Raw genomic sequence first — 27,630 nt, forward strand, 5'->3', positions numbered from 1 at the left:
CGGGCGGCTCCGCGGTGCCCCCGGGCCGGCGGGCGAGTCTGCGCGCGAGGTGCTGCTTCTCACGCTCCGCACGCTTCCGTAACCTTGGGAGAGGCTCCTTTTTCCCAGCCCCTCGTCTGACTTGTGGCCCCTTCTGAACTCTGGCTCTGCTCACCTCGCTGTCCTGCTTTTGCGCTCATGCGGCTGACCGCGGGGACCCGTTGGCACCGTGTGTGGCGGGCCCCGGGAGGCGCGAGAGGCAGCGGGGCCCGGCCACCTACCGCCCCTTTCTGCCTCCGGCCTCCGAGATGATTTCCCAGTTTTGGGGGGAATGAGGGAGGGGAGTAGGTTGGCTGGCTTGGGAGGAGAAGCTGTTGAGGTTAAAAGGCAGATGGAATGCTGTCATTGTCTTGATCTGTATTATAGATTCTTAATTGGGAGGACTCGCTTTTGGATGTGATTCAGCTATTCTTCTCCTTAGTCACACACAGACATCAGAGTCTCTCCAGGTCTCGAAACGGATGCCCAAAGAAAGGCCTGGAACTGTATCTCTATAAGAGATATCTGTGTGTGTTTGCTAAATTATGGATTGAAATATTGATGACAGAGTCGTCTTGGGGATTTGTAGTTAATTTATTCCACACAGAGACCTATGATTTTTTTTTCTTTTCCTTTTTTTTTTTTTTTTTTTGAGACGGAGTCTCGCTCTGTCCCCCAGGCTGGAGTGCAGTGGCGCGATCTCGGCTCACTGCAACCTCCGCCTCCCGAGTTCAAGCGATTCTCTGCATCAGCCTCCCGAGTAGCTGAGAGTACAGGCACTTGCCACCACGCCCAGCTAGTTTTTGTTTGTTTGTTTGTTTGTTTTTTGAGACGGAGTCTCGCTTTGTCGCCCAGGCTGGAGTGCAGTGGTGCGATCTCCACTCACTGCAGGCTCCGCCTCCCGGGTTCACGCCATTCTCCTGCCTCAGCCTCCCGAGTAGCTGGGACCACAGGCGCCCGCCACCACGCCCGGCTAATTTTTTTGGTATTTTTAGTAGAGACGGGGTTTCACCACGTTGGCCAGGATGGTTTCGATCCCTTGACCTAGTGATCCGCCCGCCTCTGCCTCCCAAAATGCTGGGATTACAGGCGTGAGCCACCGTGCCCGGCCGACCCTCGATTTTTAAAAAGCGAGATTTGGGGTTCTGAATAATTCAATATGGGCTATTATTTTAATAACAGGTTTAAATGAGATTATCTTATCATTAATTTGTATTGTGCAAGGAAGCTTTTTTCTTGAAACAGGCTTAAGCTTATGTGTACTGATTTTATTGCATCGCTTTATGTAGGTAAATATGCAATAAAATATATATATACTGCATTTGAGAAACAGCAGAGTTAACAAAAGAGACAACTTAGGTGTAAATCCTGGACCCCGCACTTGCCAGAAGCGTGACCTGGTGCAAATTACCATATCTCTCTTTGGCCTCAGTTTCTCAATAAAAGACACCTAATAACTAACCTGGCTTTTGTGAGAATTAGAGAGGAGATGCAGCCTGTGCAAAGTATCTCAGTTTCGTTTTCGTGGGGACTCATAGGTAACTCATGTAAACATTACTGTTGCTTGATACCAAAACAAGTTTCCTTTGATCAAGAAAGGTTATCTCTGCCAGGCACAGGTTGCTAACCCCTGTAATCCCAGCAATTTGGGAGGCCAAGGCAGGGATGGGGAGGTTGGGAGGGGGGCCGTGGATCACCTGGGCCAAGGAGTTGGAGACCAGCAGGTGCAACATAGTGAAACCTCATCTCTACAAAAAAATTTAAAAAATTAGCTAAGTGTGGTGGCACATGCCTGTAGTCCCAGCTACTGGGGAGGATGAGATGGGAGGATTGCTCAAGCCCTGGAGATCCAGACCAGCCAGAGCAACAAAGCAAGATCTCATCTCTAAAAACAAAAAAGAAAAGAAAAACAGCCGGGCGCTGGGGCTCACGCCTGCAATCCCAACACTTTGGGAGGCCCAGACAGGTGGATCACTTGAGGTCAGGATTTTGAGACCGGCCTGGTCAACATGGTGAAATGCCATCTCTACTAAAAATACAAAAATTAGCCGGGCATAGTGGTGTGTGCCTGTAATCCCAGCTACTTTCGGGACTGAGGCATGAGAATCGCTTGAAGCCGGTAGGCGGAGGTTGCAGTGAGCCAAGATCATGCCACTGCACTCCAGCCTAGGTAACAAAGCCAGAGTCTGTCTCAAAAAAACAAACAAAAACAAAAACTTTTAATTAGCTGGGCGTGGCGGCGCATGCCTGGGGTCCTAGCTATTCAGGAGGCAGAGGCAGACGGATCACTTGAGCCCAGGAGGTCCAGGCTGCAGTGAATCATGGTCATGCTACTGCACTGTATCCTGGGCAGATTGGACCCCCATCTCTAAAAATAGGCTGGGATCAGTCGTTCAAGCCTGTAATCCCAGCACTTTGGGGTGCCAAGGTGGGAGAATCGCTTGAGCCCAGGAGTCCGAGACCAGCGTGGGCAACACAGGGAAACCCCGTCTCTATGGAAAAATAGAGAAATTAGCCAGATGTGGTGGTTCCTGCCTGTGGTTCCACCCATTGGGAGGCTGAGATGGGAGGATCATTTGAGCCCAGGAGGTGGAGGCTGCAGTGAACCGAGATCACACCTCTGCACTCCAGCCTGGGTGACAGAGCAAGACCCTGTCTCAAAATAAAGTTAAATTAAATTAAATAAGTAAAATGAGTAAAAAAAAGAAAGATTGTCTCTATTCCCGTAAGTGTTCAAAGGGAACATGAGCCAATTGCCGAAGGCCTTGGGTTTTTGCCTTATGAAGATTTGCCAGAGACGAATCAAATTGTCTTAGAAAGTCTTGTCCAGTTTTACATTTCTGGGATTTTCAGATAAGAACAATAAAATGAGGCATAGAGCTTTGGTCTGTGCTACTGCTTGGGTTCAATAACAGTCAATAAACATACAATAAATTAGCATCCCTTTGTTCTAAGAATCCACCCTCCCTTCATTTTTACCTTTTAAAATATTTATTATGGTCTGATATCATGCTACTTAATATTTAATTAGCTGAGTAAATCAGTTCTTTATTTTTTAAACGAATGCTCTAAAAGTAAATAAAATTGCCCAGAAATAAATCAGAAACACTTTTATAAACACTGACTTCATACAAATAGGTAGCAGCACTAACTCCTATAAACCTTGAGCTCACAGACTCATATTTAGAAAAATTTAAAATCTATATGATGTAATTATGCACTAAATTTATATCAAATTTTATTTCTATAGCAGTCCTTCAAAAAACAATAAACTCCCTTTGGGGAAAGGTATAAAACTTTCTCCCTGGATTATGATTTTTCTGAACAGAAAACTGTTACGTGCTTACCTTGATGTGAAGTGATGTGTTACGGTTCTATGCACTTTCCCTTCAGTTAGTTGCGAGGATGATAGATGTATCTTTTTTTTTTTTTTGAGATGGAGTCTCGCTCTGTCGCCCAGGCTGGAGTGCAATGGCATGATCTCGGCTCACTGCAACCTCTGCCCCCCAGGTTCAAGCAATTCTCCTGTCTCAGCCTCCCTGGTAGCTGGGATTACATGTGTGTGCCATCAGGCCCGGCTAATATTTTTTTGTATTTGAGTAGAGACAGGGTTTCACCATGTTGCCCAGGCTGGTCTCGAACTCCTGAGCTCAAGCAATCCACCCGCCTCGGCCTCCCAAAGTGCTAGGATTACAGGCGTGAGCCACCGCGCCCGGCCCGATAGATCTATCTTAGTAAACACTTGTCTATTGAAAATGTAGAATTAGGACATCTGTGCTATCAATCAGAATTTGTAAGGACTTATACAGAACTTACTATATCCATCCAGGAAACATTTAATAATGGACATTTTAGATGACGTTTCTTGAAAAAAATTAAGTATAAACATCCATTTTACTTATCACAATCCACGAATCTCCCCGTTTATTTTAATTGCAGATCTTAATTTTTCCAGTAGACATTTTCAAAATGGAAACATAAACATTTATTTATTTATTTATTGAGACGGAGTCTCACTGTGTCACCCAGCCTGGAGTGCAATGGCACAATCTCAGCTCACTGCAACCTCCGCCTCCCGGGTTGAAGCGATTCTCCTGCCTCAGCCTCCTGAGAAGCTGAGATTACAAGCGCCCGCCACCATGCCCAGCTAAGTTTTGTGTTTTTAGTAGACATGGGGTTTCACCATGTTGGCCAGGCTGGTCTTGAACTCCTGACCTCAGGTGATCTGCCCACCTCAGCCTCCCAAAGTGCTGGGATTACAGGCGTGAGCCACCACGTCCAACCTGGAAACATTTATTTCAATTGCTGCAGTAAAATTACTGTCAGTTTAAACAATTCTGCAAAGAAGCTAACTGGAAGAAACACTCCAAAAATGCTTCTGTTGGGAAAAGGACAAAAAGTCTTCTAAAGGTATCTCCAGAGCAAAAGTCTATTTATGATAAGCGCAAATGTTAAAGTGTTGTTTTGAGAGATAAACTGTCCTCTATAATTTATAGGCAAATACACATTGTTATGTGTGCAAATTTGATAGAAAGCGATTAGCAAATTGTGAGAAGGAAACTTTTGGGCATACAAGTTATATGAATCAAAGTCCCATTTAAAGGAGAATCACAACCCACCTGTCATGCGACTCACTCTGGGAGATTTTAGCTGGTTATTGTGTGTACCTGCATTTCCCCAAGGCATGGATATATCAGTGAGGGCAAGTCCAACTAGACCCTCCTTCCTCATCTCAACATCATGACATCCACCTGTGTCATGGACACTGGGAGTCCATAAAAACAAATTAAAGGTTAGTAACAGAGTGAAACTCAGCCTAGACATAGAAGGAATATTTAAAAGCAGCACTTGCCGGGTGTGGTGGCTCATGCCTGTAATCCCAGCACTTCGGGAGGCTGAGGCAGGTGGATCACCTGAGACCAGGAGTTCGAGATCAGCCTGGCCAATGTGGCAAAACCCATCTCTACTAAAAATACAAAAAAGAAGTTACCCAGGTGTGGTAGCCCGAGCCTGTAGTTCCAGCTACTCAGGAGGCTGAGGCAGGAGAATCGCTTGAACCTGGGAGGTAGAGGTTGAGGTGAGCTGAGATCGCTCCACTTCACTCCAGCCTGGGTGATAGAGCGAAACTCAGTCTCAAAAAAATAAAATTAATAAAATTAAATATATATATATACAGACATGATCCTTAGAAACATATATATGTGTGTATATATATGTTTCTAAGGATGTCTGTATATATATACACATATACATGTTTCTAAGGATCATGTATGTGTATATATATATACACATATATACATATACATATATGTGTATATATGTACGTATGTATGTATACGTATATACGTGTATATATATTTCTAAGAATCATGTATATATACATATATATGTGTGTGTGTATATACATATATATATGTATGTTTCTAAGGGTCATGTCCGCAAGTCAGGATTCCTGATCCAGAGACAATGGCCCTGATGACATGGAGCCTGAAGGTGTCCTGGAGAGTACCTGGAATGAGACTGTAGACAGCTTTGATGACATGAACCTCTTGGAGTCCCTTCTCCGTGGCATCTATGCCTATGGTTTTGAGAAGCCCTCTGCCATCCAGCAGCGAGCCATTCTACCTTGTATCAAGGGTTATGTTGTGATCACTTAAGCCCGATCTGGGACTAGGAAAATGGCCACATTTGCCATATCGATTCTGCAACAGATTGAATTAGATCTAAAGGCCACCCAGGCTTGGGTTCTAGCACCCACTCGGGAATTGGCTCAGCAGCTACAGAAGGTGGTCTTGGCACTAGGAGACTGCATGGGTGCCTCCTGTCACGCCTGTACTGGGGGCACCCACATGCGTGCTGAGGTGCAGAAACTGCAGATGGAAGCTCCTCATATCATTGGGGGTACCCCTGGCCGTGTGTTTGATAGGCTTAACCAGAGATACCTGTCTCCCAAATACATCAAGATATTTGTACTGGACGAAGCTGACAAAATGTTAAGCTGTGGATTCAGGGACCAGATCTATGACCAAAAGCTCAACAACATCCAGTTTGCTGTCAGCTACAACGCCTTCTGATGTGCTTGAGGTGACCAAGAAATTCATGAGGGACCCCATTCAGAGTCTTGTTGAGAAGGAAGAGTTGACCTGGAGAGTATCCGCCGATTCTACATCAACGTGGAATGAGAGGAGGGGAAGCGGGACACCCTGTGTGACTTGATGAAACCCTGACCGTCACTCAGGCAAGTGTCTTCAACAACACCCGAAGGAAGGTGGACTGGCTCCCCGAGAAGTTGCATGCTTGAGATTTCACTGTCTCTGCCATGCATGGAGATAAGGGTCAAGAGGAACAAGATGTGATCATGAGGGAGTTTTTGTTTTGTTTTGTTTGTTTGTTTGTTTTTGAGATGGAGTTTTACTCTTGTTGCCCAGGCTGGAGTGCAATGGCGTGATCTCAGCTCACCACAACCTCTGCCTCCCAGATTCAAGTGATTCTCCTGCCTCAGCCTCCTGAGTAGCTGGGATTACAGGCATGCGCCACCATGCCCGGCTAATTTTGTACTTTTAGTAGAGATGGGGTTTCTCCATGTTGGTCAGGCTGGTCTCGAACTCCTGACCTCAGGTGATCTGCCCGCCTCAGCCTCCCAAAGTGCTGGGATTAGAGGTGTGAGCCACCACACCAGGCCAGGTAAAATAAACTTTCTGTCGCTTTCTGCTAGTTTTATTTAACTAGTGGAGTAAAAGATTAATTCTTACCTAGAAGGCTTAAAGGAGGTTTTATGAAGGAGTGATTTAAAGTAGGACTTTACAGGCATAAGCCACCACATCTGGCCAAAGGTGTAACTGTTAAAGTCAGTAGCAATGGCCAGGCTCAGTGGCTCATGCCTGTAATCCCAGCACTTTGGGAGGTCAAGGCGGGAGGATCATCTCAGGTCAGGAGTTCGAGACCAGCCTCGCCAACATGGTGAAACCCCGTCTCTACTAAAAATACAAAAATTAGCCAGGCGTGGTAGCATGTGCCTGTAATCCCAGCTACTTGAGAGACTGAGGCAGGAGAATCGCTGGAACCCGGGAGGCAGAGGCTGCAGTGAGCTGAGATTGAGCCACTAGACCCCAGCCTGGGTGACAAAGCAAGACTCCATCTCAAAAAAAAAAAAAAAAAAAAAGGCCAGGCACAGTGGCTCATGCCTGATGCCAGCACTTTGGGAGGCTGAGGTGGGAGGATCATAAGGTCAGGAGTTCAAGGCCAGCCTGGCCAACATGATGAAACCCCATCTCTACTAAAGATAAAAAAAAAAAAATTAGCCAGGCATGGTGGCCTGCGCCTGTAATCCCAGCTACTCGGGAGGCTGAGACAGGAGAATTGCTTGAACCTGGGAGGTCGAGTTTGCAGTGAGCCGAGATCTTGCCATTGCACCCCAGCCTGGGCGACAGGGCAAGACTTGGTCTCAAAAATAAAAATAAAAATAAAATAAAGTCAGGAGCAAGACAAGGATGTCATCTATTACTATTCATAGTAACAACTGCTCTCAAAATTCTAATCTAATGCAATAAGATAAGAAAAAAAATGACATAATTGGAAAGGAAGAGACACATTACTTTCTTCTTTTTTAGAGGAATAAATATTCATAAAAAGTTAAAATGGCTGGGCGCGGTGGCTCACACCTGTAATCCCAACATTTTGGGAGGCTGAGGCAGGTGGATCACGAGGTCAGGAGTTTGAGACTAGCCTGACCAACATGGTGAAACGCCGTCTCTACTAAAGACACAAAAAAGTAGCCAGGTGTGGTGGTGCATGCCTGTAATCCCAGCTACTCTGGAGGCTGAGGATATCCAGGAGAATCGCTTGAATCCAGGAGGCAGAGGTTGCAGTGAGCCGAGACCTCTGCCTGGGCGACAGAGCAAGACTCCGTCTCAAAAAAAAATAAAGAAAAAAAGTTAAAACAACATATAAAGTAAAAAGTAAACATTCCTGTTATTCTATCTATTTCATTTCTCAGAGGTAATCACCTTCAACAGTTCAATGTGTCTTTTTCAGACACTTTTCTATGCATATTTAGGCATATATATTTCTGAGTGTATATACATGGATTTCGAAAAATCAAACTGGGATCATAAAATACTATTATCCTGCAACATACTTTATCAACTTAACAAAATCACATGGACCAATTTCCAGTTTGGTACTACAGATCTACCTTATTCTCTTTAATGGCTGCACGGTATTTCATAGTATTAGCTACTGTAATTTATTTAACCATTTCTTTTCTTTTTTTTTTTTTTTGAGACAGAGTCTTACTCTGTCACCCAGGCTGGAGTGCAGTGGTGCGATCTCGGCTCCCTGCAAGCTCCACCTCCCGGGTTCACGCCATTCTCCTGCCTCAGCCTCCCGAGTAGCTGGGACTACAAGCACCTGCCACCACGCCTGGCTAACTTTTTTTTTTGTATTTTTAGTAGAGACGGGGTTTCACCGTGTTAGCCGGGATGGTCTCGATCTCCTAACCTCGTGATCCACCTGCCTCGGTATCCCAAAGTGCTGGGATTACAGGTGTGAGCCACCGTGCCCTGCTTTTTTTTTTTTTTGGAGACAGAATCTTGCTCTGCTGCCCAGGCTGGAGCGCAGTAGTGCGATCTTGGCTCACTGCAACCTCTGCTTCCCAGGTTCAAGCTATTCTCCTGCCTCAGCCTCTTCCTGAGTAGCTGGGACTACAGGCACGTGCCACCTCACCTGGCTATTTGTTTTGTTTTTGTTTGTTTGTTTTTATTTTGTTAGTAGAGACGGGGTTTCACCATGTTGGCCAGGCTGGTCTCGAACTCCTGAGGTCAAGTAATCTGCCACCTCAGCTTCCCAATATGCTGGGATTATAGGCGTGAGCCACCATGCCTGGCCTATTTAACCATTTCTTACTGATGAGTTATTTTATTTTATTTTAATTTTTGCTCTTAAGGAAAAGTGCTTAATGAATACCTTCATCCATGTATCTTTGCTCACTTGTAAAGAATAATCTTCTAGAAGTGTAATCACAAGGTGAAAGGATATGCAATTTTAAATTTTCCACAGTCTCAAATTATCCTCCCAAAATACTTACCAATGTATACTCATAGGGTTTGAGAACATCCATTTACCCCCATCCTTACCAATGCTGAAACATAAATTCTTGCAACTTTGCTCATCTAGTAGATGAAACACACACACAGAAAAGCCAAAGATTATTATTATTTGTAGATTGTATGCTCACTTTCCTGGAAAACTCAAGAAAATTCACTTAAAAAAAAGAAAATTAATAAATAAATAAAGTTAAACTGGAGAGCCAAGTGTGTGTGAAGGAAAGCACTTGTATGCTTACGCAAAAATATAAATTATATTCCAGAGGGCAATTTCTCAGTATGAAATGAGTCAAAAACATTGGCCGAGGCAGGCGGATCACCTGAGGTTGGGAGTTTGAGACCAGCCTGACCAACATGGAGAAACTCATCTCTACTAAAAATACAAAATTAGCCGGGCGTGGTGGCGTGTGCCTGTGATCCCAGCAACTCAGGGGGCTGAGGTAGGAGAATTGCTTGAACCCGGGAGACGGAGGTTGTGGTGAGCCAAAATCGCGCCATTGCACTCCAGCCTGGGCAACAAGAACAAAACTTCATCTGAAAACAAAAAACAACATTAAAAAATGCTTCTCTTCTGACCCAGCAACGCAAAATCCAAAATTTTTTTTTTTTTCTTTTTGAAACGGAGCCTCACTCTTGTCACCTAGGCTGGAGTGCAAATGGTGTGATCTCAGCCCACTGCAACATCCACCTCCCAGATTTGAGGGATTCTCCTGCCTCAGCCTCCTGAGTATCTGGATTACAGGCACCCACCACCACGCCCGGCTAATTTTTGTACTTTTAGTAGAGATAGGATTTCGCCATGTTGGCCAGGCTGGTCTCAAAGTCCTGACCTCAGGTGGTCCGCCCACCTTGGCCTCCCAAAGCTGGGATTACAGGTGTGAGCCACTGCACTGGGCCCAGAATTTTTTTTTTAGGAAAACAAGAAAGTGTGCAAAGATTTATCTACAATAATTTTTACTGAAGCATGGTTTATTGCTATGAAAAATAAAAAACAACAACCAGGGAGCAGTTAAACAAATGATGGTTCATCCACAAACACTACACATCTATTTGAAGTTATCTATTTGAAGAGTCTTGCTCTGTCGCCCAGGCTGGAGTGCAGTGACCTCAGCTCACTGCAAGCTCTGCCTTCCAGGTTCACGCCATTCTCCTGCCTCAGCCTCCCGAGAAGCTGGGACTACAGGCGCCCGCCACCATGCCCAGCTATTTTTTTTTGTATTTTTTTAGTAGAAACGGGGTTTCACCGTGTTAGCCAGGATGGTCTCAATCTCCTGACCTCATGACCTACTCACCTTGGCCTCCCAAAATGCTTGGGATTACTTGAGTCACTGCACCTGGCCTTTTTTTTTTTTTGAGACAGAGTTTTGCTCTTGTTGCCCAGACTGGAGTGCAATGGCACGATCTCGGCTCACTGCAACCTCTGCCTCTTGGGTTCAAGCAATTCTCTTGCCTCAGCCTCCCAAGTAGCTGGGATTACAGGCGTGCACCACCACGCCCAGCTAATTTTATATTTTCTTTTTTTTTTTTTTTTTTTTGAGACGGAGTATCGCTCTGACACCCAGGCTGGAGTGCAGTGGCGCAATCTCAGATCACTGCAAGTTCCGCCTCCCGGGTTCACGCCATTCCCCTGCCTCAGCCTCTCTGAGTAGCTGGGACTACAGGCGCCCGCCACCACGCCCGGCTAATTTTTTGTATTTTTAGTAGAGACGGGGTTTCACCGTGGTCTCGATCTCCTGACCTCGTGATCCGCCCTCCTCGGCCTCCCAAAGTGCTGGGATTACAAGCGTGAGCCACCGCGCCTGGCCAATTTTATATTTTCAGTAGAGATGGGGTTTCACCATGTTGGTCAGGCTGGTCTCGAACTCCTGACCTCAGGTGATCCGCCCGCCTCGGCCTTCCAAAGTGCTGGGATTACAGGCTTGACCCACCACGCCGGGCCCGAAGTTATCTTATAGATTAAAATTTGTTGACAAGTTAATATTTTCAAACTATAGCATTCAGTGAAAAAGTCACAAAACAGTTTGTGCAATATGATAACGATAAAAATGTAAATAAGCAGTTCTAAATTGCCTGTTAAGTTTAGTTTGGTCAAATGTAGTCTAGTCTAAGGGTAAATTCTTTTCAAAGCTCAAGTGAAAATGCCTATCCAAATGTAAGCTTAACTAACACTGACATCCAAGCTAAGCTACCAGCACCGCATGCAAATATAAAACTCAGAGATGATCCTGGCATAAAAAGAAATGCCTGTTCTGGGACCTTAAAATTAGGCTTCTTAATGAAATTAACAGCTGTTTGAAAAACATCTCTCTGCTTGTTTACAAAGATCACAAGCTTTGCCAGGGTATCTCAGGATTGTTTTAAGCGTCCCCAGGGATCCTGGGAGCCCCATATTGCTTTTCTCATTTAGATGCTTACCCAGTGGTTGGAAGAATCCAAGCAAGATGCTTTCAGCTAAACATTGCAGTGTCCTCGGCAAAAAGGAGGGCCAGTGTTAGCTCTGTGACAATTCCCTGTTTTCCCAAACCATGAATCAGCCCCATTGTCTCACCCGCCTCTGTGCATCGTTCATTCTGTTCATCCCAGCTAACGGCAAAGGCAGGAACATGGCAGAGAAACTAAAACTCCTATTTAATTCTGCTGGTAAAGAGAGTCAGGATTTTTCACGGGCTGCTTTGGAGAAATGTCTGGAAATGTGTCAGAAAGCTGATTTTATGGAAGGTTCATTTATTTACAATAAACTTAAATGTACCATAAATTCCTAATTTACAAACAAATACCTGGCAATTGACCAGCATTTTTCATCTATAAGAAGCCTCCAAATGTGAATATATAAGCATTTTCTGGCACCGCATCATGTCAGCTTTTTTCCTCCCCTCTTCCACTGCCTTTTCTTCCTCCCAGTTTTTCCTCGCTCCTCCTCTTCATCCTCTCTGCTCCTTCCCAGCTGGAAACAAATGATAGTTTAACCTGGATAATACCCTCCCTTGTTCACTTTGTATAGCTAATGTTCACTCAGCTGGCCTAAACCTTTCACGCAATTTATTTTATAAGGAACAGAAGAGGGGAGGATTCTGTCTCTGGCTCACAGCACCCATTGCCCAAAAAGTCAGCTCTGCTTCTCAGTCCCCATGGGCTGCGTCCAAGCCTTGTCTTTCTACTCCGTGATAACTCATTTTACCTCTATTGTGGTAGGTAGGACTGTTTGGTTCTAAAGAACAGAAACCCATTTGAGTGAGCCTAAGAAAAAAAAAAAGGGCAGTTTTGAAAGGATAGAGAGGTGCTTTCATAGCACTGATGGACAGGTATGCAGCAGGGTCCTGAAAGCATCTGGAACCAGGACGAGCAAAGCAATCTTTATCATTTCTTTCTCTTTTCTTTCTTTCTTTTTTTTTTTTTTGAGACAGAGTCTTGCTCTGTTGCCCAGGCTGGAAAGCAATGACACAATCTCGGCTCACTGCAACCTCCACCTCCCGGGTTCAAGCGATTCTCATGCCTCAGCCTCCCAAGTAGATGGGATTACAGGCATGGGTCATTACGCCAGGCTAATGGCTCACACCTGTTATCTCAGCACTTTGGGAGGCTAAGGAGAGCTGATCACTTGAGCCCAGGAGTTGGAGACTAGCGCAGGCAAAACCCCAGCTCTTTGAAACAAAGACAAAAATTAGCTGGGCATGGTAGTGTGCACTTGTAGTCCAGCTACTCCGGAGGCTGAGGTGGGAGGATTGATTGAGCCCAGAAGGTCAAGGCTGTAGTAAGCTGTGATCCTGCCACTGCATCCCCGCCTGGCAGATAGAGCAAGAGCCTATCTCAAAATAATAATAATAAATTTTAAAAAATAATAAACTGCCTATTTGCCAAACTGGCTGTACCCTTTTCACATTCCCACTTGCAATGTATATGTATGAAACTTCCAGTTATTCTATATCCTCTACAACATTTTGTATTATGAATTTATTTTTATTTTATTTTATTTATTAGTTTTTTTTGAGACAGAGTCTCGCTCTGTCACTCAGGCTGGAGTACAGTGGCAAAATCTCGGCTCACTGCAAGCTCCGCCTCCCGGGTTCACACCATTCTCCTGCCTCAGCCTCCCAAGTAGCTGGGACTACAGACACCTGCCACCATGCCCGGCTAATTTTTTTGTATTTTTTTTTAGTAGAGACGGGGTTTCACTGTGTTAACCAGGATGGTCTTGATCTCCTGACCTCATGATCCGCACACCTCAGCCTTCCAAAGTGCTGGGATTACAGGTGTGAGCCACTGTGCCCAGCTTATTTTTATGTTAACCACTCTAATAAGTATGTGGTGGTATCTCATTATGGTTTTAATTTGCACCCGATGGCTAACGACATTGAACTTTTTTTCATGTACTTGCCATCTTTTTCTCTTACCTAGTGGAGGTCTATTTATATATTTTGCCCACTTTTTTCCTTTTTTTATTTTTAATAGAGATGGGGGGGCGGGTCTCACCATGTTGCCCAGGCTGGTCTTGAACTACTAGCCTCAAGTGATCTGCCCGCCTCAGCCTCCCAAAGCACTGGGATTACAGGTGTGAGCCTCCACGCCCAGCCCCGGATACAAAGCTTTTATCAGATGTGTGTTTTTAAAATATTTTGTTTCAATTTGTGTCTTGTCTTTTCATTTTCTTAACAGTGTTTTTGGAGGGCAGAGGTTTTCATTTATTGAGTCTAATTGAAACATTTTTTATGGTTCATTTTTTTGTGTGTCTTGTCTATGAAATTTTTGCCTGTCCATAAGTTATAAATATTTTCTTCTGAAAGTTTATAGTTTTAGGTTTAAATTTAGGTGTATGATTCATTTCAGGTTCATTTTTGTATATGGTACACATTAGGGATCACGGTTCCCTTTCTTACATATTAATATCCAATTGTTCCAGCACCATTTGCAGAAACCAACTTGTTCTTAACTACCACATTGTGTTTTATACAGCAGTTGTCTTCCCTATTTGTACCAAAGTCTGGTGAGGTTTGAGGATATACAAGTGACACACTTTGCCATTCTGTACAATTTACAAAGTACTGTTTATTTAATTACATAATTTCATTTGAATCTCAATTAGCCCTTTGAGGTAGAAATGAAATATTATTACTTCAATTTTTCAGATGAAGAGATGGAGAGTAGCTGGGTGCTTTGCCTAAGATGACAAAGCATTCGGTGAGAGGATCAAGATTCAAACCCAGGTCTTCTGCAATCAGTGCTATTTTCTTGTTTTTTTTTCTTTTTTTGGTGGGGGGACGGAGTGTCATTCTGTTGTCCAGGCTGGAGTACAGTGGCGTGATCTCGGCACACTGCAACCTCCGCCTCCCGGGTTCAAGCGATTCTCCTACCTCAGCCTCCTGAGTAGCTGGGATTACAGGCACGTGCCACCATGGCTGTACTTTTAGTAGAGATGGGGTTTCGCCATGTTGGCCAGGCTGGTCTCGAACTCCTGACCTCAGGTGATCCACCTGCCTTGGCCTCCCAAAGTATTGGAATTACAGGCCTGAGCTACCACGCCGGACCAAACTGCATTTTCAAAGATCCAAGCTGTTCCTAAAAATAGACTCTACTTGGGAGCCCTGGAAGCAAAAGTTAATGCTCACTACTTAATTTTCAGTTTACTGCACCTTGAAGACTGGAAAGGTACAGAGATTTGGTGCAGCTGGGATCTGAGATTTGGTGCAGCTGGGATCTGAGAGGATTGTCATTTGGGCTGCCTACAAGAAGTGGTCTCTTGTTTCCACCCTGCTATATGAACTGGCCATGGTCATGCAAACTTCATTTTACAAAAACGTAACTGAAATTATTTTCTTTAAAACATTCCTGGTTGGCCGGGCGCAGTGGCTCACGCCTGTAATCCCAGCACTTTGAGGCAGAGGCGGGTGGATCATGAGGTCAGGAGTTCGAGACCAGCCTGGCCAACATAGTGACACCTCATCTCTACTAAAAATTCAAAAAATTAGCTGGGCGTGGCGGCGGATGCCTGTAGTCCCAGCTACTCGGGAGGCTGAAGCAGAAGAATCGCTTGAAGCCAGGAGGTGGAGGTTGCAGTGAGTCGAGATTATGCCACTGCACTCCAGCCTGGGCGACAGAGTGAGACTCCGTCTCAAAAAGAAAACAAAACAAAACTTTCCTGGCTGGGCGCGGTGGCTCACACCTGTAATTCCGGCACTTTGGGAGGCCGAGGTGGGCGATCATGAGGTCAAGAGATCGAGACCATCCTGGCCAACATGGTGAAACCCCATCTCTACTAAAAATACAAAAATTAGCTGGGCATGGTGGTATGTGCCTGTAATCCCAGCTATTCGGGAGGCTGAGGCAGGAGAATCGCTTGAACCTGGGAGGCAGAGGCTGCAGTGAGCTGAGATCGCGCCACTGCACTCCAGCCTGGGCGACAGAGACTCCATCACAAATAAATAAATAAATAAATAAAAATTAAAAAAAATTCTGAACTTCAAATAGTCCAAATCTCAGAGCAATAAACGGATTTGCTTTATGTTTCGGGTTATTTCCCCAGCCTCGTAGCCACACCTTTTCTGTGGGAAGCATACCGACAGATCACATCACCGGAGTGGGTTCTTGGGAGCCATTTCGCTTCTATCTGACTCTGCCTCCCTGGCCATGGCTGTGTGGACCACAGCCCCAACTCAGATGATTACTAGATTGTTTCACTGGGAATTTAGGATTGGACTGAGAAGCAGCGAATCAGTTCAAAGGTGGCTGGGATTTTAACATGTGGACTGGGAGCTACACAGCCGCCATATTCTGCTTGTCAAGTGGAGCAGAGGAGAAAAAAAAAAAAAGCAGATATGCAGAGAGAAAAGGACTGAGGCAGGGTGAGGGGAGCAGAGACGCAAAACTGCTTTACAGGCCAGGCGTGGTGGCTCACGTGGGCGGATCGCTTGAGGTCAGGAATTCGAGACCAGCCTGGCCAACATGGCGAAACCCCATCTCTACTAAAAATACAAAAATTAGCTGGGTGTGGCAGCACACGCTTTTAATCCCAGCTGTTTGGGAGGTTAAGGTGGGAGGATCGCTGGAGCTCAAGAGGCAGAGGTTGCAGTAAGCCAAAATTGCACCACTGCACTCCAGCCTGGGTGACAGAGCAAGACCCTGTCTCAAAAAAAAATTAAAAAATGGATGTTCATCAACTGGTGAATGGGTAAGTACACACAGTGCAGTCATACAATGGAATACTATACCACAGTAAAAGGAGCAAATGATGACTACACTCCCTTGGATGAATCTCAGATACATTGTGCTGAATGAAAGAAGCCGAGCTCCAGTGGTTCCATTTATATAACATTCTGGAAAAATCAAATTATAGGGGCAGGCTGGGCACAGTGGCTCATGGCTATAATCCCAGTATTTTGGGAGGCCAAGGCGAGAGGATCACTTGAGCCTGGGAGTTCAAGACTAGCCTGGGCAACATAGTGAAACCCTGTCTCTACAAAAAATACAAACATTATCTGGGTGTGGTGGCACGCACCCGTCGTCCCAGCTACTTGAAAGGCTGAGGTGGGAGGATTACTTGACCCCAGGAGGCAGAGGTTGTCGTGAGCCAAGATTGCACCACTGCACTCCAGCCCAGGCAACACAGCAAGATTCCGACTAAAAAACAAAAAATTGTAAGGACAGAAATTATGTCAGTAGTTGCCAAGGGGTAAGGGAAGAGGGTGAAGTACAAAGGAGCACAGAGGACTTTTGGGGAATGGAGTTATACTATATCTTTTTGTTTGTTTGTTTGTTTGTTTGTTTTGAGACAGGGTCTTGCCCTGTCGCCCAGGCTGGAATGCAATGGCACAATCTTGGCTCACTGCAACCTCTGCCCCACGGGTTCAAACGATTCTCCTGCCTCAGCCTCCAAAGTAGCTGGGACTACAGGCGCCCACCACCATGCCCAGCTAATTTTTGTATTTTGTAGAGATGGGGTTTTGCCTGTTGGCCAGGCTGGTCTCAAACTCCTGACTTCAGGTGATCCACCCACCGTGGCCTCCCAAAGTGCTGGCCGAGCTATACTATATTTTGATTGTGGTGACAGTTATACAACTGCATGTATTGGGCAAAACTCATAGAACTGGCTAGGTGCGGTGGCTCACACCTGTAATCCCAGCACTTTGAGAGGCCGAGACAGGCAGATCACCTGAGGTTGGGAGTTCGAGACCAGCCTGACAAACATAGAGAAACCCTGTCTCTACTAAAAATACAAAATTAGCCGGGCCTGGTGGTGCATGCCTGTAATCCCAGCTACTCGGGAGGCTGAGACAGGAGAATCACTTGAACTTGGGAGGCGCAGGTTGCGGCGAGCTGAGATAGTGCCATTGCACTCCAGCCTGGGCAACAAGAGCGAAACTGTCTCAAAAAAAAAAAACAAAAAACTCATAGAATTGTGTACCCAAAAAGTGAATTTTACTGCATGTAAATCATTTCTTAATAAACCTGACATTTAAAACAAGAACAAGTTTGGCAGTTTTTCAAAAAGTTAAACACAGAATAAACATATGGACCAGCAATTCTACAGCCGGGTGTATAGCCAAAAGAGTTGAAAGCAGGGACTCAAACATGGTAGCGTTATTCACAATAGCCAAAAGCAGGAAACAACTCAAATGTCCATCAAAGATGAATGCATAAACAAAATGTGGTATATATTATTTTCCTTTTTTTTTTTTGTGACAGGGTCTGACCCTGTCGCCCAGGCTGGAGTGCAGTGGCGTGATCTTGGCTCACTGCAACCTCCACCTCCCAGGTTCAAGTGATTCTCCTGCCTCAGCCTCCCAAGTAGCTGGGACTACAGGTGCATGCCACCAGGAAAATGTGATATATATTAATACATACAATGGAATATTATTCAGCCATAAAAAGGAATAAGGCCGGGCACCTATAATTCTGGCATATTGGGAGGCCAAAGCGGGAGGATCACTTGAGCCCAGGATTTTGAGATCAGTGTGGGCAACATGACCAGACTCTGTCTCTACTAAAAATAAACAAATTGCCGGGCGTGGTGGCTCAGGCCTGTAATCCCAGCACTTTGGGAGGCCGAGGTGGGCAGATCACCAGGTCAGGAGATCGAGACAATCCTGGCTAACACGGTGAAACCCTGTCTCTACTAAAAATACAAAAAATTAGCCGGGCGTGGTGGCGGGCGCCTGTAGTCCCAGCTACTCGGGAGGCTGAGGCAGGAGAATGGCGTGAACCCGGGGGTCGGAGCTTGCAGTGAGCTGAGATTGCACCACTGCACTCCAGCCTGGGCGACAGAGCGAGACTCCATCTCAAAAAATAAATAAATAAATAAATAAATAAACAAACAAATAAACAAACTAACAAATTAGCGGGGTGTGGTGGCATGCACCTGTAGACCCAGCTACTCGGGAGGCTGAGGTGGGAGGATTGCTTGACCCAGGAGTTCAAGGCTGCAGTAAGCTGCGATCGCGCCACTGCACTCCAAAGCAACAGAATTAAACTCTGTCTTAAAAAAAAGTTTATATTCCTACCCAGTGTGGGTCAGTGGGGGAAGTGAGGGGCCTTGCCCCAAGAGACACTCAAAGTGTCCTTCTGGGACTTTGCCCTTCTGGGGCCCTGGCAGGGAAAGAGAAGGGCTGCAGAAGCCACAAGGGCTTTACTGGCCAGCATTTCTGGCTGCTCCTGATGGGAGGGGCTGGAAACGTAGAGAAGCAAGTGGAGCTCGGGTGAGCAGCGCTGCTCCTGCCATACTTCTTAGTACCTCCATTTCTTCAACTATAAAATAAGCATGAGAATTTTTCAATCACAGGGTTGTCATGAGGACAAAATGACAAAGTGTTTATACACATGGTGAGCACTCGATAAATCTTACGTTCTATCTGACCCCATGATTACATCCTGAGTGTTAATAACAAGATGCAGGCTGGGCGCGGTGGCTCATGCATGTAATTCCAGCACTTTGGGAGGCCGAGTTGGGCGGATGACTTGAGGTCAGGAGTTTGAAACCAGCCTGGCCAACATGGTGAAATCCTGTCTCTACTAAAAATACAAAAAAATTAGCTGGGCATGGTGGCAGGAGCCTGTAATCCCAGCTACTCGGAAGGCTAAGGCAGGAGAATCGCCTGAACCCGGGAGGTGAAGGTTGCAGTGAGCTGAGATTGTGCCACTTCTCTCCAGCCTGGGCAACAGAGCAAGACTCAATCTCAAAAAAAAAAAAAAAAAAGGAAAAAAAAAAGATGCAGAATTACGGAATCTCCTTTTCTTTTTTTTTTTTTTTTTGAGACGGAGTCTCACTCTGTCACTCAGGCTGGAGTGCAATGGTGAGATCTCAGCTCACTACAACCTCCCCCTCCTGGGTTCAAGTGATTCTCCTGCCTCAGCCTTCCAAGTAGCTGGGATTACAGGCATGCACCGCCACACCTGGCTAATTCTTGTATTTTTAATAGAGATGGGGTTTCACCATGTTGGCCACGCTGGTCTTGAACTCCTGGCCTTGTGATCTGCCCGCCTCAGCCTCCCAAAGTGCTGGGATTACAGGCATGAGCCACCGTGCCTGGCCAGGATCTGCTTTTCAAAGGGTCTGATACTGGCCTCCAGGTATATGAAAGCAACCATCTTGCCTCCATCTCACCAATGTCGTGTCCCAGTCAGAATGCTTTTTGGTTGCAAGAAAAAGAAACCAGCTGGAAATAGGTCAAGTAAATGAAGTTCAGTGAAAAAGATAATGGAATTTGAGACAAGCAAAAATGAACCACAGAACCTCAGGGAGAGCAAGAGACGATAATTCGGCTGGGAGCCGGCCGCTCTGTGTCTCTGTAATGCTTTATCTGTGCGATGGGTGCAGCTGCTTAGCTTTCTTCCAGCTCCTCCCAACTGTCTTCCACTGGATTTTACGCCTTTTTTTTTTCCCCTGAGATGGGGTCTTGCTCTATCACCCAGGCTGGAGTGCAGTGGCATGATCATAGTTCACTGTAGCCTTGACCTCCTGTGCTCAAGCAATCCTTGCATCTCAGCCTCCCGAGTAGCTGGGACTACAGGAATCTTAGTCCCAGCTATTGGGGAAGGTGAGGCAGGAGAATCGCTTGACTTGGAAGGCAGAGGCTGCAGTGAGCCAAGATTGCACCACTACACTCCAGCCTGGGTGACAGAGCGAGACTTGGTCTCAAAAAAAAAAACAAAACAGACCCGGCGTGGTGGCTCACGCCTGTAATCCCAGCACTTTGGGAGGCCGAGGCAGGCAGATCACTTGAGGTCAGGAGTTTGAGACCAAGCTGGCCAACACGGTGAAACCCCATCTCCACTAAAAATACAAAAATTAGCCGGGCATGGTGGTGTGCACCTGTAATCCCAGCTACTCGGGAGGCTGAGGCAGGAGAATCCTTGAACCTGGGAGGCAGAGGTTGCAGTGAGCTGCAATGATGCAGATGATGCCACTCCACTCCAGCCTGGGCGACAGAACAAAACTCCATCTTAAAAAAAAACAGCATCTGCAGCCCTGTCTGTCTGAAGAAGATGGGACTGTCAGAGCTGCGGGCCTGAGGGCAGGGCAGTGGCAGGAGTTCTTTCTTGCCTTAGAAGTCATAGTCATTCAGCCTGCACGGGCAAGGTGTCCCGTTCTGTCACTGTGCTTGACAACAGTGTGGTCCAACCAAGATCAGCCCATGTAGCAGGGATCCTTTTGACATCGCCAGAAAGAGAAAGCCAAAGCATTGCCACATCTTTTTTCTGGTTATTGGAGGGCATTTGTTTAAATGATATTTAATTATTATTTTTTTTTTTTTTTTTGAGACAGAGTGTTGCCCTTCCTCCCAGGTTGGAGTGCAGCGGCTTGATCTTGGCTCACTGCAACCTCCACCTCCTGGGTTCCAGCGATTCTCACACCTCAGCCTCCCAAGCAGCTGGGATTACAGGCGCCTGCCACCATGCCCAGCTAATTTTTGTATTTTTAGTAGGGACAGGGTTTTGCCATGTTGACCAGGCTGGTCTTGAACTCCTGATCTCAAATGATCCACCTGCCTCAATCTCCCAAAGTGCTGGGATTACAGGCGTGAGCCACTGCACCTGGCCAAAATTTTTTTATCTTTAATAAAATCATATAGGAACAGAGCTTTTAAAGAGTCCAATAGAAGAAAAAGGCTTAGAGGAAAGACAGCCGAATTCTGCTCCCCAACTCCCTACCCAAGTCCTGCTTCTCGGATCCAACCACTTTGAACTCCTTTTTAGCTATTTTTTTTCTGGTATTTATCCCCATATCTCCAGTAACAGGTTTATATCAGCACTTCTTAAAATTTCAGTTGCAGATATTACCCATGGGCTTCCTTGAGGGAACTTGAGGATTTATGAACTTGGAGGATTTAACTTTCTTACCTCACCTCTTCCCCTGCCTTCTCAATGTCTTTTTTTTTTTTTTTTTTTTTGAGACGGAGTTTCGCTCTTGTTGCACAGGCTGGAGTGCAATGGCGTAATCTCGGCTCACCACAACCTCCGAGGCCTCCCGGGTTCAAGCGATTCTCCTGCCTCAGCCTCCTGAGTAGCTGGGATTAGAGACATGCGCCACCACGTCTGGCTAATTTTGTATTTTTGGTAGACACAGGGTTTCTCCATGTTGGCCAGGCTGGTCTTGAACATCCGACCTCAGGTGATCCGCCCGCCTCAGCCTCCCAAAGTGCTGGGATTACAAGCGTGAGCCACCGAGCCCTGCCCTTCTCAAGGTCTTTGAATACAATTTTGGCTAAAGCCTTATTTAATGTCTTCCTTAAGATGGCTATGTAGAGATCAGTGACAACTACATGTATTTCCCTTTTGTTTTCCCTGGAGTGAATGTCTTCTTTTTTTCATGTGCTCAGCTTTGTTGGAACCTGTGAGTCTTCCCACACTCTCCAGCGACTCTGTAAACCCGTCCTAATCCAATTTTCTGCATAGTCAAACTTGCTGGCTAGTTCCTCGGTTCTGTGTTTTCTTTGTGGACCCCTCTGCGGCCCCTCACCCCACCTGGACAGGCTGCTCTCCCAGCCGCCGCAAGGTTCCCTTTCTGAAACTTTCCTTTGCTGTCCTCCTGGGAACGCCATAGAGAATTGTTTTATAACTATTTTTATACCTTTCAAAAGCCCTACCTGTTCATTGTAGAAAAACTAAAAAGGCACGAGAAAGAAAAATAAAGGTGATACATAATTTTTCTCCCCAAACATAACCATTGACATTTTGGTAGATACCTTCTTGGTCTTTTCCTACACTTCAGTCTACATCAAAGAGGGGAGAGCGTGGGGGAAGCAGCGGGGACATGCTATTTTGAAAACAAAGCTCAGGGGCGCTGCATTCCTGCCCCTGGAAGAGCAGCAGGAAGATTCCGCTGTGGAGGAAAATAGCTTGCTGGGCCTCATCGGTTGATGAATAGCAAAAGTGCCGCTTGCCCTAGGACATGGTTAACAGAGCACAGGAGAGAAAATGTTTTTGAAAGAACAGAGGAATCAAATGCTTTGACAGGAGGCAGTGGTAGGAATTAAGACATTGAAGATGCACAGCACGCAAGGGAAGAAGTGTCTAGAGTCTCACGGTCCACTACGGTAGTCACTGGCCTCACGAAGCGATTTATTTATTATTATTAATTAATTATTATTTTTTTTTGAGATGGAGTTTCACTCCTGTTGCCCAGGCTGCAGTGCAATAGCATGATCTCGGCTCACTGCAACCTCCGCCTCCCGGGTTCAAGCGATTCTCCTGCCTCAGCCTCCTGAGTAGCTGGGATTACAGGCGCCCGCCACCACACCCGGCTAATTTTGTATTTTTTTAAGTATTTTTAGTAGAGATGGGGTTTCGCCATATTGGCCAAGCTGGTCTCGAACTCCAGACCTCAGGTGATCCACCCGCCTCAGCCTCCCAAAGTGCTGGGATTACAGGCATGAGCCACTGTGCCCAGCCTATTTTTTAAAGATAGAATCTCATTCTGTCAACCAGGATGGAGTGCAATAGCACAATCTTGGCTAACTGTAGCCTCCGCCTCCCAGGTTCAAGCGACTCTCCTGCCTCAGCCTCCAGATTGGCTGGGATTACAGGCCCGTGCCACCACGCCCAGCTGATTTTTTTTATTTTTAGTAGAGATGGGGTTTTGCCATGTTGGCCAGGCTGGTCTCGAACTCCTGACCTGAAGTGATCCGCCCTTGAGGTGGAAATATCTTTATTTGACACAGCAGGCATGTGAAAAAATAAATAGGCCTGGCACAGTGGCTCATGCCTGTAATCCCAGCACTTTGGGAGGCGAAGTGGGAGGTACGATTGAGCCCAAGAGTTCAAGACCAGCCTGGGCAACATGGTGAAAGCCCATTTTTACCCAGGAGGACGAGGCTGCAGTGAGTGAGCAACACCTGGGCACTCGAATCTGGGTGGCAGAGCAAGACTCTGTCACAAATAACTAACTAAATAAGACATATCTTCAGGCAAGAGAATGGCAGGTGGTTATTTGGGACAGTGATATCCAATGTTCAGTTTTGAGCTGTATTGCACACTGTAGTGTATTGTGGTTCTCTACCACAAATCTTCAGTAAAGGCCGGGCGCGGTGGCTCACGACTGTAATCCCAGCACATTGGGAGGCTGAGGCGGGCGGATCACTTGAGGTCAGGAGATCGAGACCAGCCTGGCCAACATGGTGAAACCCTATCTCTACTAAACATACAAAAATTAGCTGGGCATGGTGACATGCTCCTGTAGTCCCAGCTACTCAGGAGACTGAGGCAGGAGAATCGCTTGAACCCGGGAGGCGGAGGTTGCAGTAAGCCAAGATCATGCCATTGTACTCCAGCCTGGTGACAGAATGAGACTCCATCTCAAAAAAAAAAAAAAAAAAAAAAAGAAAAAAAATCTTCAATAAAGTCTGCTGCACACCCGGTTTGAGAGAAATGGTAGAGTATTTTGGAGAAATGAAGGAAGGAGGTGGCACAGTGTGGAACAGCATGGTGGGAACGCAGAACAGGAGTGACAGAGTAAAGACTGAGAACCTCGAAGCATTCAACAATGAGCTAGCTCCTTGAAAAATCTTAGGAATTTTTTTTTCTTTGTAGAGACAGGGTCTTGCTCTGTCACCCAGGCTGGACTGCAGTGGTGCCATCACAACTCACTGGAGCCTTGACCTCCCGGGCTCAAGCGATCTTCCCACCTCAGCCTCCTAAGCAGCTGAGACTACAGGTGTGTGCCACCACTCTCGGCTAAATAAAAAAAAAATTTTTTTTTGTGGACATGGGGTCTCACTGTGCTGCCCAGGCTGGTCTCTAACTCCTAGGCCAAAGCGATCCTCCCACCTCGGCCCCCCAAAGTGTGGGGATTACAGGCATTAGCCACTGTGCCTGTTCTAGGCACACATAATCTATGCAACTGAAAGATTACCAAGTCCCTGGAAGGGCGGGAGGAGCAGACTCAAGGTTTGCTTTCGGGAATGACTCCCAGAACACTCCCAATGGAGTCACTATCTGTCACCCGAAGGAACGCTGAGTTGTAGGACATTCTGTCCTAGTGACAATCCAGGTACCAGGAAGCCGGGCCCAAGAGGTTGCTGCCACCCACCGTCCACACCTATACACTAGACTGTGGAATTCTGCCACTGCTACCTCCACACTGTGCTCTCAATATCCTCAAACCTGGAGACTTGATGTGGGCATCACGTGGCCTTGCCAAAAGCAAACAGCTAAGAACAACAACAACACTGCATGACCCCCTCCCCTCCGCTCCCCTCCTCTCTTCTCTTCTCTCTTTTTCTGAGACGGAGTTTCACTCTTGTTGTCCAGGCTGCAGTGCAGTGGTGCCGTCTTGGCTCACCACAACCTCCGCCTCCTGGGTTTAAGTGATTCTCCTGCCTCAGCCTCCCGAGTAGCTGGGATTACAGGTGCCCGCCACCACACTCGGCTAATCTGTGTATTTTTAGTAGAGGTGGAGTTTCACCATGTTGGCCAGGCTGGTCTTGAACTCCTGACCTCAGGTGATCCACCTGCCTCGGCCTCCCAAAGTGCTGGGATTACCGGCGTGAGCCACTGCATCCAGCCCACTTCCACTTTTCAAATCTCGAAGAAATGCATTTATTAATAAGTAGCAACCTAGAACCCAGTTGTGCCCAGAATCCGAGCTGCATGCAATCTGGGAAGTGCAGCTTTCTCCTTCCAGCCTCCACAGCACAGAAAGGCCCACTGGAATAGCTGCTGAGGCTCCCCCTACGCTCTCCAGCAGAGGCTGGTCGCTTCTAGGAATCTCATGGTCTCTGTTATGCGCAGAGCTGGCTTTGCCCTTCCTGCTCTCTGTAGTCCTTTCTTCTAATAATAGAAGGTTTTCCTTTGAGGAGCCACCTCTCCTACTTGCAATGCATATGGCTGGGTGCGGCTGACCCCAGGCCCCAGTTCCAGGGGAGGGCACATGTACCTACCCTGGGTAACTAGTATACTCCATCTCCTGCCTGTAATCCCAGCATTTTGGGAGGCCAAGGCAGGTGGATCACTTGAGGTCAGGAGTTCGAGACCAGCCTGACCAACATGGTGAAACCCTGTCTCTACTAAAATACAAAAATTAGCTGGGCATGGTGGCAGGTGCCTGTAATCCCAGCTACTCAGGAGGCTGAGGCAGGAGAATCACTTGAACCCAGGAGAAGGAGGTTCCAGGGTGCAGAGTTCGCACCACTGCACTCCAGCCTGGGCGACAGAGCGAAACTCTGTCCCCTAAAAAAAAAAAAAAAAAAAAAAAAAAAATTAGCCAGGTGTGGTGGCACATGCCTGTAATCCCAGCTACTCAAGAGGCTGAGACATGAGAATCGCTTGAACCTGGGACATGGAGGTTGCAGTGAGCTGAGATTGCACCACTGCACTCCAGCCTGAGCAATGGAGCGAGACTCTGTCTCAAAAATAAATAAATAAACAAACTGTAGCAGGAAAAGCTGCAGACAAAACCCCTCAGACATCAAGTTAAAGAAGGAAGCGCTTTATTCGGCCAGGAGCTTCTGCAAGACTAACGTCTCCAATAACCGAGCTCCCCGAGTGAGCAATTCCTGTCCCTTTTAAGGGCTCAAAACTCTAAGGGGGTCTGCGTGAGATGGTTGTGATAGATTGAGCAAGCAGGGGGTACATGACTGGGGTCTGCATGCACTGGTAATTAGAACAGAACAGAACAGGACAGGGATTTTCACAGTGCTTTTCTATATAACATCTGTAATCTATAGATAACATAACCGATTAGGTCAGGGGTCGATCTTCAACCAGGCCCAGGGTGTGGCGCTGGGCTGTCTGCCTGTGGATTTCATTTCTGCCTTTTAGTTTTTACTTCTTCTTTCTTTGGAGGCAGAAATTGGGCATAAGACAATATGAGGGGTGGTCTCCTCCCTTAAAACTAGTATACTCCATCTCCTGTTCTTGCTTGGTGTGTAATTCCTTAGAGAACATGTGAAGGGACATGATAGCATATCCCTGGAGGCAGCCAAGAAGGTCAGGGATAGCCATTTATCTTGGACTGCTGGGATATTTACCAACCTAGAAGCCAGGGGCAGAATACTATGATTCATTGTCATTTTCTGCTCTAAGATTTGGCAATTGTCCGGTCTCAGTGATCCAGATGAGCCAATTATTCAACAGCTATCTTTTAGAATTTGTTTTTTTTTTTTTTTGAGATGGAGTTTCACTCTTATTGCCCAGGCTGGAGTGCAGTGGTGCGATCTCAGCTCACTGCAACCTCCGCCTCCTGGGTTCAAGCAATTCTCCTGCCTCAGCCTCTCCAGTAGCTGGGATTATAGGTGCGCACCACCATGCCTGGCTAATTTTTTGTATTTTTAGTAGAAACGGGGTTTCACCATATTAGACAGGCTGGTCTCGAACTCCAGACCTCAGGTGATCCGCCTGCCTTGGCCTTCAAAATTGCTGGGATTACAGGCGTGAGCCACTGCGCCTGGCCTCTTTCAGAATTTCAAATTGTCTACAAAGAAGACAGTCCTGATTTTATTTTTTAGAGACAGTGTCTCATTCTCTCGCCCAGGCTGGAGCGCAGTGGTGTGACCATAGCTCATTGTAACCTTGAACTCCTGGGCTCAAGCCATCCTCCTGCCTCAGCCTCCTGAGTACCTGCGACCACATGTGTACACTGCTGCATTGGCTAATTTTTTTTTTTTTTTTCTGAGACAGAGTCTCGCTGTGTCGCCCAGGCTGGAGTGCAGTGGTGTGATCTCGGCTCACTGCAAGCTCCACCTCCCGGGTTCATGCCCTTCTCCCGCCTCAGCCTCCCGAGTAGCTGGGACTACAGGCGCCCGCCACCATGCCCGGCTAATTTTGTTTTTGCATTTTTAGTAGAGACAGGTTTCACCGTGTTAGCCAGGATGGTCTCGATCTCCTGACCTCGTGATCCGCCCGCCTCAGCCTCCCAAAGTGCTGGGATTACAGGAGTGAGCCACCGCGCCCGGCCTATTTTATTTTATTTTTGAGACGGAGTCTCGCCCTGTTGTGCAGGCTGGAGTGCAATGGCATGATTTCGGCTCACTGCAACCTCTGCCTCCAGGTTCAAATGATTCTCCTGCCTCAGCCTCCCAAGTAG

The 27,630-nt window shown here is 46.5% G+C and overlaps 1 pseudogene; it reads left to right on the top strand.

Moving 5' to 3' along the window:
• Positions 1–5,450: 5,450 nt before the first annotated feature.
• LOC100583128 lies at positions 5,451–22,469 on the top strand (annotated as a pseudogene).
• The last annotated feature ends 5,161 nt before the right edge of the window (positions 22,470–27,630 follow it).

The sequence above is a fragment of the Nomascus leucogenys genome, chromosome 19 (assembly GCF_006542625.1).
Source record: "Nomascus leucogenys isolate Asia chromosome 19, Asia_NLE_v1, whole genome shotgun sequence".
NCBI classification, from domain to species: Eukaryota; Metazoa; Chordata; class Mammalia; order Primates; family Hylobatidae; genus Nomascus; species Nomascus leucogenys.